The sequence below is a fragment of the Macrotis lagotis genome, chromosome 6 (assembly GCF_037893015.1).
Source record: "Macrotis lagotis isolate mMagLag1 chromosome 6, bilby.v1.9.chrom.fasta, whole genome shotgun sequence".
NCBI classification, from domain to species: domain Eukaryota; kingdom Metazoa; phylum Chordata; class Mammalia; order Peramelemorphia; family Peramelidae; genus Macrotis; species Macrotis lagotis.
This window is the reverse complement of record NC_133663.1, coordinates 84,174,912-84,191,883: the sequence shown is the minus strand read 5'-3', so window position 1 is coordinate 84,191,883 and position 16,972 is coordinate 84,174,912.

Below are 16,972 nucleotides of genomic sequence, written 5' to 3'. Positions count from 1 at the left end.
AGTTTCCTCATCTTTAAAATGGGGATAAATAACAGTACCCACTTCCCAGGGTTGTTGTGAGGATAAAATAAACTAATAATTAAAAAGTACGTAACAAATTTCTAGAACACAGGAATTATTATATCAATGTTAGCTACTATTATCATTATTTTTCTACCTCCCAACATTAACATTTCATTAATATTGTATTTTCCCTCAATTACATGTTAAAATAATTTTTTACATTTTTAAAAGTTTTGGGTTCCAAATTCTATCCCTCCTTCCTTCTTTCCCCCCTCTTAATTTATAGATATGACAATGAGGCCCAAGAAAGTTAAGGTTTTTGCCCAGATGTAGGATTTTAACCCCACCATTGGAACCAGTGGTTTTAACTGTATTTTTTAACTTTGAAAAGTAACCATATGAGGAATATACTTTGAGTAACTTTCAAAGTTTTGTGACTTTAGAATGAATATCTAATTTGGTTTTATTGTGGTGTTCACTTCTTAGTCATCCCCCAAGTCTTACCGCCACTTGTGGATTTTTGCTTTTCGAACAGAAAGTTTGTTCTTCAATAGTCTTTCTGTATGGAAAATTGCACTCAGAAACCTCAACTTTGCCTGAGTCATTGTATTCAATGACCACCACCTCTGGTTGCCTTTCCGAGCATTCCTCCTTCCCTTAAAAACAATCTAAATACTGAAAACCCCAGGGTTTCTCTTAGACTTGTTCAGTGTACAGAAACCAAAAACCATTCACCACACTGTCAGGTTAGAGTGTCTAAGGAGGTGAGGAAGGCAGAGTAGACAGAGCATGAGACCAGACCCAAGGCAGTCTGGGCAAGTTGAGCAGGGAGACTTCATGCTCAGCTGTGCCGGCCAATGATGGTATTGCTTCTTTGGCAGCCAAAGGATTTTCAGCTGAATCATCACCCAAATTGGTTGAGTGTTATTTTTTATTTATTTATTTTTTGGTAAGTTCTGCAGGGGAAAGAAGAAGAAGATATCTTCAACCTACAGATGACACAGAGTTAACTCATGAGTGACTAGATCACATCCTGCAGACAGTTTCACATTCTTAGTCATACCCTAAAGCTACCCATCAAGGGACAAATAAAGCCCTAAGTCTCTCAAGGATCTGGGCATTCTTAAATGACTCTTCATTAGAATGCTTTAAATACCTATATTTTTTTAAAGAGGAGAAAGCACTGACAGGCATGCCTCACACTGCCCTGAGACCAGGAAGACTTTAAGGGAAGAGTTTGTAGTTGGTAAAAGTAGGCACCTAGAAGTGGCAGTGGAGTCAGGAAGACTCTTCCTGAGTTCAAATCTGGCCTCAGACACTTACTTGTTCATGTGGTCCTGAGCAAGCCACTTAACTCTTTGTCTCAGTTTCCTCATCTGTAAAATGAGCTGGAGAAGGAAACGGCAAACCACTCCAGTATCTTTGCCAAGAAAACTCCAAATTAGGTCACAAAGAGTAGAACACCTGGAAAAATGAATGGACACACAACATTGCCTTATTTATTTGACACTGATAGTAAATGAGATATTTTACCACATAATTGGAGTTTATGTCTTTACATAACAAAACTAAAAAAAAAGTTAAACCCTATTTGGTGGAACTCTTTCTGAAATGTGTTCCATACTTCCTCATTTTAGTAACCTAGGGATACTGATCAGTGTTAAACTTGTTCTTGATGATTCAGGGTTATAATTAAACATAATTCATGGTACAGAACTGTAATAGAATGGCTTTGGGGGTTATGGTGGTGTATTAGGTCTGTCTGTCCCAAACTGAAATGACTACCATCCACTATGCTATTTGAATTTTTATCTTTGCTTCTCACGTCTCCTCCCTTTCAAGCTGTCAATTATGATTTCAGTGCTTGTGGCAACCTCCTTACAATTTGTTGCTTTAATCTGTCTGCGGGATTGGAAATCAGATAAATAAACCTATTAGAATCATATGTAAAGTAAGAGTAAATTGTCAGTGATTTTGCCCAAGGGTTTCTCTCTTGAGCAAAGTACATAAATCTTCTGGTTCCCAGTCTTCATAATATAGGTTTGTAGATTCAGAGTTGAAAGGAACCTTCTAATTGGTTGGATCCTCTAATCTGACACTCATTTTTGGGCAAAAACTGAGTAACAGAAAGGGCCAATTATTTGTCCAGTGTCATACTGGATTTTTAACTTCAAAGTTACTATTCTTTCCTTTGAACCATATTGCCCCCCTATATCTCTTTCAAGTGCACAAAAGTTCTCCATTTGTTCACTAACCATTTAGAGAGGCCATAGGTTGTAACAGACTCCATGATCCCATCTGATATAGGTTGACCATGTGACCCTGGGCAAGTCACTTAATTACTCAGTGAGTGTCTTACTAAGATGATGTTGAAGAGAGGTCCTGATTTCAATCGGTAGAGGGAATCCCCTTAGCAGGAATTCTGGTAGCTATGAAATCAAGGATCCTAACCAAAACAAAATAAAAATAAAAATATATCTCCACATTTATTATCTTGTATTTGGACAACACTATGATGTGCCCAGAGAAAGATGCATAGATCATGATGATATAGCTCTTACCTTCATAGAGTTTATTGTCTACTGGGGAGAAGGTATGGAGTTAAAAATACCCACAAATCTGAAGTGCCACAAAAGAAAACACAACTATGGTACAGAACACAGGATAACTCAATTATGCAGTGTCATATGATATCATAGGAATGAAAAATCACTTTTGTTGGGAAGGTGGAACTTGAAGTGAGTCTTGAAGGAGGAAAGGGGAGTATTTTTTTTAAAAGATTTTATTTATTTTGAGTTTTGCAATTTTTCCCCTAATCTCGCTTCCCACCCCCCATCCCACCCCCCCAACAGAAGGCAGTCTGTTAGTCTTTACATTGTTTCCATGGTATACATTGATCTAAGTTGAATGTGATGAGAGAGAAACCATAACCTTAAAGAAAAAAATAAAGTAATAAGAGATAACAACATTACATAAGATAATCTTTTTAAATTAAAGGTAATAGTCTTTGGTCTTTGTTCAAACTCCATAGTTTTTTCTCTGGATACAAATAGCATTTCTCCAGAAATGTTGCACTGATAAAATGAGCGAATCCATCAAGGTTGATCATCACCCCCATGTTGCTGTAAGGATATACAATGTTTTCTGGTTCTGCTCCTCTTGCTCAGCATCAGTTCATGCAAAGCAGAAGGGGAGTGTTTTAGATACATGGAAAGTCATAGGGATGGGACAGAAAAGAAAAATCTGTGAACATAGGTATTCTCTACTACTGGATGGTAAAGTGGTAAGCTCCTCCAGGGTAAGTACAATGTTAAATACCATGTTATTCTTTTTTGTTTCCCTCAGTCTCCAAGGACAGGACTTTGCCCATAGCTAACATGCCGGTAGAACAAATATGTAAACTTGAGCTAACTGTACATAATTGACTCATCTCAGTTGCCTGGTGACATCTACTTCCTCCGCTCCCTTTAAGTAGGCTCCTTTTTGTTTCAATTCATAACTGTCTTGTTGATAAGAGTATTCTGTTTAATTTTTACTGCATCAAATCCTTTTTGTAAGTAGTTAGGAGTGTTCTGAGTTTTCAAGAGCCGATTGTTAAATTTTCAGTGCAAGCATTTGGACATTTGCAAATACTAGCAAAAAAATGGAGCTGAATTCATTGTTTTGGAGATTGTAGTGACTTAAAGTAATTGGGGTAAATGTTAATAATTCAAATTAAACTTTAAAAAATGTGTTGTGTGACCTTGAACAAGTCACTTAACACCATTGCCTTAAATAAATTTTAAAAAAATGTACTCTACATTTTCAGAGAGCTGGTTTTTCAACATTTACCAGCCCATCCCTCAAAGGAAGTTATGTACTTTTAAAAATCGTGACATTCATGTGTGTTCATTCTTGACATAGTCACAAATATCTGCCTATTTGATATGAGGGTGGGGGTGGATAGTCGACTTCAGTCATGTTGTTTCTCTTCCAGACAATTCCTTCCCTTCTGTTTACCCAAATCCTATTTGTCCTTCAATACCCAGTTTCAATACTACACATCTATCCATAAAATGCCTTCTTTGACCTCTCCAGCACTCATTGAGAGCTCTTACTCCACCAAACTTAATCCAGAGTATTTTCTTCGAGACCCCATTTAGGGTTCTCTTGGCAAAGATACTTGGAGTAGTTAGTCATTTTCTTCTTCAAACAGAGAATAAATAAACAGAGATGAAATGACTTACCCAGGGTCACACAGCTAGTGAGCATCTGAGGTCATATTTAAATCCAGGACTTCCTGACTCAAGGTTCAGCACTCTATCCACTGAGCCACCTAGCTGCCTCTCTTTGCAAACAGTAGTTACTTAATATTTGATGAATGAATGAATAAATCCTAGGATTATGTCTTATACTCACATGTTCCCCAGTCTGGAAGCCTAAGGTTGGACCAGAAATCTTCTCTTTTTAGGATTTTTCTGACTTCCTCTTATGCTTGGATCACTCATTGACCATAACTATTGGAATATAACAACTCTGCTATTTATCAACTATATGACTTCCTGCAACTCACTTAGCTTCCCTAGTCCTCCTTTTTCCCATCTATCAAATGAAGGTGAGGAACTAGATGATATCTAAGAACTTCCTCAGTTCTCATTTTTTTTAATGATTCCATGACTTCTTTGTCATCAGATATTGGTTGTCATGCTTGTATAGCTTTAACCAGTGGCAAACTTATTCTCAGGGAATGCAAGATGGTAGAGTCCTCACTATCCCAGGAGGCTCAGTGTGAGGTCATTCTTTGCTCAGGAGGGAGAATTGAATTGGTTATAAATATTATTATTATTACTATTGTCATTATTATTATCAATTGTACTATCAAAATGTCTGATTCCCACAAGGAATCAATAAGCAGTAATTCTTTTCTACAACTCAACAACCTATCCCTTCCTTTGGGAATGAAGTCCAGCAGATAAACAATACATAGATATGAGTAAAATCCAGTTCTAGCTAGTTCCTGATTCTGGGCTCACCAGTCCTGACCTAGAACTCTACCCAAAAATATGAGGTTTTAGCAAAGGGGAACAAACAACCTCAAAAACAGCCAAAAAAGGCAAGTTTACAAATTGTTCCCCCCCTCCCACCAAGGTTAGAGGGCAGAAGGGACAATAGTTATTTATAGCAGCTGGTTTGCAAACATGCTGTGTTGAAATAATGACTATCCAAATGAAAACTTCACTGTGGATTGCCCTCTAAACAATGCATTTTATCTTTTGATTGGGAAAACCACTTGGGAATTTCATAATACACAATCCTACTTGTTCTCACTCTCAACCCTGGCACCTCCTCTGAATCTGGAGTTTCCCTAAGGGCCAGCATCTCACCCGATGTAATTCGATGTAATTCTCCCATCCAGTTACATAGGGCAGGGTTCTGTCTCAAGAAATTCAATGGGAACTCCGAGTGTGGTGGGAATAAGAAACAAAGGGAAATAAACTGGATGAAGAAAATAGACGGGGGAAAAAGGAGCAACTTTTACTCATGAAAATTATAGAAAACATAAGACATTGATAGTGCCAAAAAAATCATAAATCTGGAGTTGGAACCTCAAAAGTCATTTAGTTTATCCCATTTCTTCCTCCAATCCTTTCTTTCAGATTTTTTTAAAAAGTTAATTTTTTTTTTAATGGTAGAGATCCTGGAATCACTAGGCTGAGAGAAATTCAAGAGAATATCCCCCTGGATTTAGTTAAGGAATACATTCAAGCCTTCCCAGAAAAATAATGTGTTAACTTTGTTTAGAGAACACAACTTCCTTTGGTAATAAGGTCATAGGACCATAGTTTTCGAGCTGGAAGGAATATAACCCCCTCATTTTACAAATGAAGAAACTGAGGTTCCAAAATATGAATTTTTTGCTCAAGGTGACTTACCCTGCCTTGTTCAGTAATAAGCAGCAGAAACAGGATTTGAACTCATATCTTCTTGACCCCAAATTCAGTTTTCTTTCCATTGGCTTGGGTGTATTAGGTGCTGATATCTTATAGTCTCATTCCTTCGACTGCAGAACACAGGTCCAGCTTGAGCTTTTTGGTTCAAAAATTGTATTTTCACTCCTTTTTTTGTTTTTGTGAGGCAATAGGCTTATGTAACTTACCCAAGGTCACACACGCTAGTAGATATCAAGTGTCTGAGACCAGATTTGAACTCAGATCCTCCTGAATCCAGGGCTAGTGCTCTAGTCATTGTACCACCTGGCTACCCCCACCCCCCACCCCGTATTTTTACTCTGAAGAGGAAAACCCTTGAAAAGCATGTCTTGCTCTGGCTTTTTTTGTATCTCTTGGAAGGAGATGTAGTCATGAATGACAAGTCAGGCACCAGTTTGTACGACACTTAATAGCCCAGTGATGCTACTCTGTCACGTAGTAGGTGCTTAATAAATTCAAATTATTGGAGGGAAGAGATTGGGAGAAAGAAAGGGGGAAGAAAGCTGCAAATGTTTTACCTAGCATTGAAGCTACTGGGTATCTCCAAATTGTAATCTTTTTCTTGCTTATTACTTAAGTCCTTAGGTTATGGATGGGGCTGCCAACTACTTGGTCTCTGTTTTGTCTTAGGAGCTAGTTGCTTATAACTGAAGTACTGTAACCATGACTGATTTATCTAAATCTTCATGAAGCTTGTGGTCTGTGCTCCTAAATGTGCAATTAATAATAAAGAGTAAGCCTTTTGATGTGTATCATAGAGACAAAACTGGAACCCAAACCAGGGGCTGATTCAGGCAGGCATATCATTATCATATTATGGTAAAAGACTTGGAACTCTTGAAGATGGTCTGAAGCAAGTCAAAGAGGCTCAATTTATTTTGGGTACGTTCTCATATTTTTTGTTCATGGCTTGTTGGCAAAGGGTCTTGTTACTTTTTGTGTCTTTTGTCCCCACCGGTGACACATGTCTTTGTTCCTCTTCCCTATCAGGATGGCAGCCAGGTGTGCTGTCTGTTACCCCAGCGTTTAAGCATTTGGGACCTGTCTGGTCCCTTTGTAAACCTTTTGATTTCTTTCTCTTCTTTTCATTTCTTCCTCCTTGCCTGCCAAAGAGTCACCTCCGGATTCCAGCAGGGCAGTCAAGGAGAGAGAGAGAGAGAGATGGCTTTCTATGACTTAAATACAGCAGCTAGGACTTTTTCCATGAGGTCTAGATCTCAATTAGTAGCCAGAAACCACTTCTTCTTAACCTTTGATGGGTGTCCCTCCACCCCAATGCACCTATTTTGTACTCCCCTCAACCCCCCCCCCCCCGTCTCCCCTTCAAATTCTTTGCCATCCTCTCCACCACCTTCCGACTACATCTGGAATCAAGAGGATGTGAGGGCGAGTAATAGAGTGTCAGTGGAAGTAATTGATTCCTCACACACAGAGAATTCTCTCGCCTTTAGTGTCAATGGAGCTGAACCAGAGCTTGGGAGGGTGAGCGAGACTTGTAAACAGTCCATGGCTGAGCTGTCAGGGCCAAGCCAGACACATCAGAGAGTGAGTGAGTGAGAGGGAAAACAGCGGAACAAATAATTGTTTTAGTGCAAAGGAAAGGAGTAAATAATATTTCAGTCCAAGAATGGGCATTTTGAAAGAGAAGAATATCAGGAGCTAGGAAGGGAAAGGGTAGAGATAATAGGTTTTAACCCAAGAGATTTTTTTTTTCCCATATCAAGGTGGGCGGTTTATCTCCTCTTCCTTGCCCATTATCATCATCATTATCATTAAAATAATTATTGTTATAATTATTTACTGATGATACCTCTGCTTTAATGGGGTGCCTTTCATCCAAAGGGTTCAAAGCACTTTATCTCCTCCCATCATGCCTTGAGGAAGGCAGAGTGCAGGGAATCATTACTCTTTGTTTTATAGTCTGGGAACCTGTGGTATCAAGAGAGAAAAAACTTGGCTCAAGTCACAGAACAAGTTAGAGGCTTTTGCAAGATGCAGACTCTCCATCTGATTGTCTTTTTATTAGTCTTGGGTGCCTCCAGCAGCTCAGCTTCTATTTCTCCCCAGTCGCTCCTTCTGACCCCTTGTTGTCTCAGCTCTGACTGCAGCTAGTTCTTCCTGGACCACTTTGAGGGACCCCACCGCTAAGGGGTGTTTGCAATTTCCATTTCCCTGAAGGACAGGCTGCTAAGACACAAAAAGACTGCACAATCCCAAAGCCTTTCCTTCTTTCCTAGAGCACCATCTTTCAAAACAACTGCCACATCAAGAATGGGAACCAAACAGCCTTTCCATGAGTATATTACAGTTTCCTATTTAGAGGAAGGTCACTTAACACCATGTGCTTGGAGTTTGGTTGGGAGACTTTTCTATAAACCGTGTAGAGGTGTATGCCCCCCGCTCCATCTTTCCATGAGAGCCTCCAAGTGGACCCATCAAACATGCTAGCATTTTTTTACTATTTCTAAAACTTCCAGTTCCCTCCAACTCATTCTAGCTTGAAAGGTGGAGTCCTCTCTCCTAGGAGAAGATCAGAACTATAACCCAGCTTTGAACATGTCCGGTTGCTTTTCAACTCAGCAGGAATAGGGTATTCATAATTCACCTTTGGGAAGAAGAGGCAAGGCATGAATGGGATGAAAGTCCAGTGATTGCTGAGTGAGGGAAGCCATTTCAGCTGACTAACCACCGGGTGCCTACTCTTCTGTTCCGAGAACTCATGTGAGCTCATCATTTTCCTGCTGCCATAGTTTTTACTCCATGATCAGTTAATCCCAGGAGCCAACAAAAACTCCAAGCACTGTAACCTGAAGCCACATGTGAAATGAATCGAAGAGCAGGACCAAACCCACCTGCCATGTGTAATGCTGAAATGCCTCTCTTGTCTCTTTAGACTTCTGCATGGAACATTTTCAAATGGCCTTTGCCTTTTCTAGGCTTTGTTGTAGAGCCTGGATGCCAAAAATGGAAGGGGGGGGGGCAGAAAATGACTAAAAGAATAAAGCCTTTACAAAGGAAAAGAAAAAACACACACACACACACACACACACACACACACACACAACCTCTGAGATGCAGTAATTCCCTCATCCCGGAGCACCTCTGGTCTCAGCAGGGATCCCATTTTCTGGACAGATGGAGAGGTTATGACTTGCTTTCACAATTTGATCCTCTGGGAGCTGGGAGTAGTAAATGACTGTCTGGGAGCAAACTGCTCACCCGGGTGAAGGGAATAAACTCTTCTTCCCTCACCACAGGGTTGGGGGGTGGAGAAAGAAGAGGGGATTTGGTAAATTACCCCCATTCCTTTCTTTGGGCTCACCTTGGAATCAGACCCCATATGCACCACCACTAAAACATATACTTCCTCAAGTAATCTTAGGTCATTTTATTTCTCTCCTACACAGCTCTATGGGATAGCTAAGGCATGGCTTTTATTCCCATTTTACAGATGAGAAAACCAACTCTTAGGAAGACTGGAGTTAGTTGTCCAAGTTGGCTCATTCAGCAAGCCAACTCAGATCCCAGGTGACCAGTTCTGGTGGTGGTGAGCTGCTTCCCTTGTGGCACGCCTCCCTTACATCCTTACATATCCAGTGAGAAACAGACCTGAAGGAAGTGCCTGGAAAGCCCAGAATTGCTCTTCTTTTTGCTGTTGTGGCCTCATTTCCAAAAGGCCTTGTAAGTTAAAGAGTGAGGGTGAAGATTTTATAGAACTGATCCTGGAGACAGAAATAGAACCAAATAGCCATGTGTAAGTCCCAAATAAACAGCCTGCCGAAAAGTATTAAACAGCACATTAGCACATCTTGTTTTCTTATGTAACGAATGATTTTCCAGACATGTCCCATCTGAGCAAAATTCTCATCAGTGTTTCTCCTCCCAAGAGCAGGGGGCTAGTCATACTGCCACAGGAATGTGACTTACTGGTACGGGAGAAGATTTCAGCCAGAGATCACGTGTGTGTGTTTGTGTGTGTGTGTGTGTGTGTGTGTGTGTGTGTTTGTGTGTGTGTGTGTGTGTGTGTGTGTGTCTGGGGTGGTAGTGGTGAAGTTCTGCTGAATGGGCTTCATTTGCCTCAAGTTCATCAGCAGTGAAATTTGTCAGACATACTGTCTGAAAAGAAAAGTCTCCTTCCTTATATAAAGCAACAATCTTGGCAGTTGGCTGTATGAGGAACAATGAGCAGTGAAAAGTTCTCCCCTATTGTGGGTCTTCTGTGGAAAAACAACCAACTGTTATAAATAGATGGTATTTGTAGTTTCCATTTTCTTGCCTCCAAGGTTTAGGGGGATAAGTCCTTCAGTTTGTTTTGGGTTATATTCTCTGCGTGCTTCTTTTACTAAATGACCAGTTTTCACCACCACCCCCCCAAAGCCCTGGTGACCTTGACTGAGAGAGAGAATTGAGAATGAATAGCTACAGTATTAAAGCTTTGTAGTGGGAAGCTATAAAGGGGGTGGGGGGAAGAAATGTCAAATAACAGCAATTAAAAAATACACCTAAGAAAAACGCAAGTTCATCAACATAAACTTAATATGTATATCGAACACATTTAGATCTCTAGAATAGAAACAATTCTTATCTTACTTCTAAGAAATATGATAGGCATCTTTGAGGTCATCTGGCTCCAAATTCTTTATTTTATAGATGAGGAAACTGAGGTCCAGAGAAGAGATCCAAGGTCACATGGCAAAACTGGGATTTTTGGATTCTCCATGTCTTCTGAATCCTAATATCCAGGATTCTTCCTACACATCCTTTAGTTTCTACACATCATTAGTTAATATGTGAAACCTTAATAGACTATTGGTTGACTATATGTATAGAATATCTAAATGTCATATCTCTATTTATCTTGATCAGTCATCTTCAGTAGTATCTAAAACTTTGTATTTGGTATTTTCTTTTTTAAAAGATTATTTAAGTCAATGGGGTTAAGTGACTTGCCCAAGGTCACACAACTAGACAATTATTAAATGTCTGAGGCTAAATTGGAACTCAGGTCCTCCTGACTCCAGGACCAGTGCTCTGTCTACTGTGCCACCTATCTGCCCCCTGGGATTTTCTTGCCAGAGATACTGAAGTGGTTTGTCATTTCCTTCTTCAGTTCATTGTCCAATGAAGAAACTGAGGCACAAGGAAAAGCGATTTTTCCAGAGTCCTGGAGCTAGCAAAGACTCTGAGGTCAGATTTGAACTCAGGAAGATGAATTTTCCAGATTCCAGGCCTGATGCTCTATCCACTGTGACCCCTAGCTGCCTATATTTACCTACTTCTAAATAATTTATATCTATTTGTCACCATTAACTTATATAGCCATATATCTCTATGCATCTGTGTGGATATCTACACATCTATGTAGATATAGTATATTCTTATAGTATATTTATATGCTCATCAGTTAGCACAGTGTCTAGCTCATAGTATGAACTTAATTGTTCATTGATTAATTGATACTGGATTCAAATTTTATGTGATATTGAGCAGGTCACTTAACTTCTCTGAGACTTGATCTCCTCTTCTCCATAATGAGGGGCTTGGATTAAATGATGTAAAAAATCACTTCCAGTTTGGAAGGAAGGTGGCAAGGTGATACAATAGACAGCACTGGGCTTGGAGTCAGAAGCCTTGAATTAAAATCCTGCCTGCGTTACTTATTAGTTATGACACTATAAGTAAATCACTTAACCTCCCTCAACCTCAATTTACTCATCCATAAAATGGAGATAATGTTGTGAGGATCAAATGAAATTTTATATGTAAAGTACTTTGCCAGCAAGTTAACAGTTAATCCACAAGCATTTCTTAAGCACCTAATATAGTCCAGGCAGTGTACTGAATATTGGGAATACAAATACAAATACTTGGACACATTATAGAAAGGTAGCCCCCACCCTCGAGAAGCATACATTCTAAAGTCATGGGGCCCTGATGTAGAGGTCTGATTTGTAACCTGATAAAAAAGAAAGAAAGAGATTGTTAACTGGGATATTCTCTGGAAGTGCAGGTTCTGGTGATGCTCATCTAATCAGAAAGAGGGGTTCCTGGGGCAGACAGCACCTCTGAATTGTGAATTTCCTGGCTGAAGAGGTTTCTGGGAAATGATGGAAAAGTCCCTATAAGTGTTAGTGATGCCAATGTTATTGTTATAGCTATAATCCTACAATATATAACTAGATGTCTACTTGCTGAACTTGTTGTAGGAGGGAAATCTGAAATTTGGTGAAATGAATGTGCTTATTAAAATATAGCCCTGTGATAGTTCCTCTCCTTAACTATCTATTTGAATGTTAACATAGAGGAGCCCCATTTCATCTATGTCTCCCAGATGACAAAATAAATGACCAGAGAAGAGAATTATTTGGTTAGACTATCCATCCTGGTTCATATAGAGAAATCTAACTTACTATAAGCTTATTGAGGGGAGTCTCTCAAGTTCTTTCTTGTGGCTCCTGCTTAGCTCAGAGAACCTTCTTCCAAACTGGGCTGGGACTTGAGTTACATCCCAAGGTCATCTGAACCTTGGAAGAACCCACTTAGGCAATTAGCCACAAGATATCCCAGCTTAAATTAGGAAGGTTTCTGTATAAGTCCTTCAAAATCTATGCTGAACCAATTTGACTGAATTTTCTCATTAGATGATTTGAAGTTGGCTGAACTAACCATTTATCTCAGCATCATGTATATCATCTCTTTGTGTTTTTAGTAATCTTCCCTTCTGAGAGTGAAAATGTTAGTCCTCAGTTTTTTACCACCTACTTCCCTCAATTTTTTAATGTAAGGATTAATGAGACAGTGTTTGTTTAAAAAAAAAAGGCTTTGAGGTCCCTGGAAGAAAGGCACTCCAGGAGGTGATATATTCCCTGGCCTGGGTAATCTATCCATGAAATATGGCACTTTGAAAGTGTGAGAAACATCTCAAATCACTCTGACAGCATTTTAATTATAGTTGATTTGTTTGCTGCTAATAGTGAAAATGCTGTCAAAGTGATTTGAGATGTGTTTTTTCCACTCATAATGTTATATTTCATGTTTTTGGAGTCATTGAAGCAGTGATTTGATTTCATGAAACACATGGAATGGCTCAGTGACTTACAAGGAGATAACAGGCTGCATAAAGTGGACTTGGGTTCTTCAGAGACCAAGAGTCCTTGTCAAAAAATAGGTGATTGTTAACACAGGACCTCCATTTGAAATATGATTTAAAGTATTTGGAACCTAAACCATGGAAAAGGTAAACAGGGTGCTTGGGTGCCTGCTTATGGGATCTGGGTATACCTACCATCATCGAGATGTGTTTGTAACCTCCACTACAAGGAAACGATCAAGACTCTATGGCAGCCTTCACCAATGTCATCAATAGAATATTTAGAAAATAAGGTGTTCAAGTACCACCCTATTCTATTAATATGAAATAGGATCTAGAGAATTTGAATAAGAGTGACCTTGAAGTAGGTTTAAAAAATCATTCTGTCCTGTAAGAAATTTTATCCACTGTGCCCTTTAACTTCTTTTTTTTTTTTTTGCTTTATTGATTGGTTGTTCTTTTGGTGTCCTACTAAGAAGGTTTCTGGAAACCAAAAAGTTTCCTTGGTAGTTAGTGACTCAGTGCATAGAGTGTTGGACTTGAACTTGGGAAGACCTTTGTTCAAATATTGACTCAGACACTTAATAACAGTATGACCCTAGGGAAGTTGTTTAACTTCTCTCCACTTCAGTTTCCTCACCTATAAGATGGCACCTATAATGGGCAGCAAGGTGGCACAATAGATAAGAGTGTTGGAGTTTGGAATCAGTAAGATCTGAGTTCAAATCCAGTCTTAGAAACTGCCTAATTATGTGATCTTGAGCAAGTCACTAAACCTCAGTTTATAACTGGAGAAGGAATTGGCAAACCACTCCAGTATTTTTGCCAAGAAAACCCATGGACACATGTTCACAGGGTCACAAAGAGTTGGATATGATTAAGATGACTCAACAACAAAACAAGTTACCATAATAGTACTTCTTACCACCAAGGGCTGTTGTGAAGGGCTGGAACCCCTCTTTCTGGTTAGATGACCATCACCAGAACCTGCACTTCAGGAGAATATCCCAGTTAAGGATCTCTTCCTTTCTTATCAGGTTACAAATATGATCATGAAAATAAAGGTTTTTTGTAAATGCTTAATACATACTAAATGCTATTTAAAAGCTTGGGTGAACTTATTGCTCTCCCTTTCTTCCCTGACATTCATCAACACCAAGAATAACACTTTCTATATAGCTTGCTAAAACTGTGGTCAGTTTGAGATTAGGGTATGTGAATGATCTAGATCATACTTGGTTCCAGAGACCTTCCCAGTCTTCCACATCCCCATAGTCATCATCAATAGCCATGTCCTTTTTAATTGAGTTATGCTATTTCATTCTAGGATCCATACTATAAAATTAGGGAGAGTAGATCTTGAACTTACAAAGAAAACGATGGCAATGTTCTCCAGGTCAGTGACTCAACTTATGGTCATCAGAACCTGTGAACAAAAGAAAAACAAGACACTTGAGGGAATGATCCTAGGTGTACCAGAAACAGAGATATTCACACCCTTTTTTCCAGCCTGAAGTTCAAGAGTGGTGCATTAAATTTTCAAGGATTTTTTTTTTCATTTTGAGAGAGTTTATCTGCCTTAATGAAAGACAGAGTATCTGTTAGTTGGTTCATGCTTCAGTCTTTAAGAACAATTGTGGGGCGGCTAGGTGGCATAGTGGATAAAGCACCAGCCTTGGAGTCAGGAGTACCTGGGTTCAAATCCAGTCTCAGACACTTAATAATTACCTAGCTGTGTGGCCTTGGGCAAGCCACTTAACCCCATTTGCCTTGCAAAAACCTAAAAAAAATTGTGTGTTTTAAGAGGAGAAGCATTTCAGGTTTTGTGGAAACCCCTTTGACTCTGCCACTTGACCAAGAAAGAACCCCAAAGATGGATGCACCCAGGTTCCCGAATAGCCCTTGTAAGACATTGAACTATATTTGTTCAGAAACCACAGACTTTCTAGAGAGCTTCACAAATTCACTTGATCATGTTGAACTATCTAAGATTTGTTCCATTTGTAGGAAATCCTTCAATAATAACACGTTTCCCGGAATGAGTCAGTTGTGGCAGGAGGCAAGCGAAACATCCTCTATGTGTCATTTGGATTGTGATTTATTATTTTTTAAAAAGTAGGAGACAGGATATTGTGTAGATAAATGGGTCAGGACTGCTGTGTTGAATTGGGTACAATGGCTACTTCATGGCAACATAATTGTTAGGGGGAGAGTACGTAACAGGAAGGCCTTGGCAACTGGGCATTATGCTCTAAATAAAAATAACTCCCTTTCTTAGCAGTTTCAGGGCAACACAATTCTTTCCTCAAAATCAGTAGATTATTCAAATATCACCCTCATTTTTACAGATGAGGAACTTGCCTAGGGATTGAAAGTGGCAGAAATTGGTCATGAGCAAAGGTCTTCTGATGCCAAATCTGATGCCCATTCAAACACATACTATATTGCTTGTCAAATGGCACTTATTTATGAAATCCCAGATTTGGTCAAAAGGAGGAACATGGATAATCATGGGGCATGACTCAGAGACCATATTGATTAACTTCTTTATTTTAAGTCACAAACTCCCCTAGTGCATTAAGAATACGATTTGTTTTGCAAAAATTTGATTTGTGGATAACATTATCAAGAATACCTTAATATTTAAAATTTGTTTTTCTCAGAATCCAATATGGTACCTCCTTCATAAAAGGCTTTTAAGAAATGCTTATCTATTAAAATGAAGGTGAAGAGAAGAAGGGAAGGGAGTAAATATTTATATGCCATCTCCTATGTGCCAGATACTATGCTAAGCAAAGCTTTTTAAATTTTTCCTTTAATTTTTTTTCAATTATATGAAAAGATAGTTTTCATCATTCATTTTTTGTAAGCTTTTGAGTTCCACATTTTTTTCTTCCCTCTCTTTCCTCCCTCCTCCCCATGACAGCTAGTAATCTGTTATAGGTTATACAAATACAATCATATTCCCATATTAGTCATGTTGTGAAAGAATAATCAAACAAAAGGAAAAAGCAGTGAAAAAAATCCAACAAATTAAATGAAGTGACAGTGGTCTGCATTCAAGCTCCACAGTTCTTTTTTCTGGATATAGATGGTAATGTCCATCTCAGAATTTGTAGAATTGTTTTAGATTACTGTATTGCTGAGAAGAGCTAAGTCTATCATATAGTTGATCATCACATAATATTGTTGTTTAAGGTGTACAGTGTAAAGTGTACAGCTTACTTCACTCAGTATCAGTTCATGTAACTCTTTCCAGGTTGTTTTTGAAATCCACCTACTCTTGATTTTTTACAGAAGATATTTCATCACATTCATATACACAATTTGTTCAACTGTTCCCCAATTGATGGGCATACTTTCAGTTTTCAATTCTTTGCCTAAGCAAAACTTTGCAAAAATATCTCATTTGATCTTCACTAAGAGGTGAATGCTATTAATATTCCCATTTTACAGTTGAAACCGAGGCAAACAAAGGTTAAATGACTTTATCATGATAATGCAGCTACTGTTTGAGGTCACATTTGAACTCAAGTCTTCTTTAGTCAAGTCTAGTATTCTATCTATAGTGCCACTCAATGCCTCCTGTGAATGGAATTTGATGAGCTCTAAGATCTACCTAAATATTTAATTCCTTTTGCTTTTCTATTTTCATTTTAAAAGTTGTAAACTTAACAAAAACAAGTGAAATGGGTCTTTCCATAAACATAGTAGAACAGAAAAAGAATAGTATGTAAAACTGCAAATCTTTGTTATTTCAGTTTGTTTTTCTTTTTTAAATATAACAAGTTCAGCCTATAGTTTTCAAAGTTGTCATCTTTGCTTGTGCTTCTTTCTGGCTTTCTTTCTGTTCTTTTCTCTGCATTAAAAAAAAGTATCCCTCAAGGATCTTCTTTCATTTCTTTTCTTG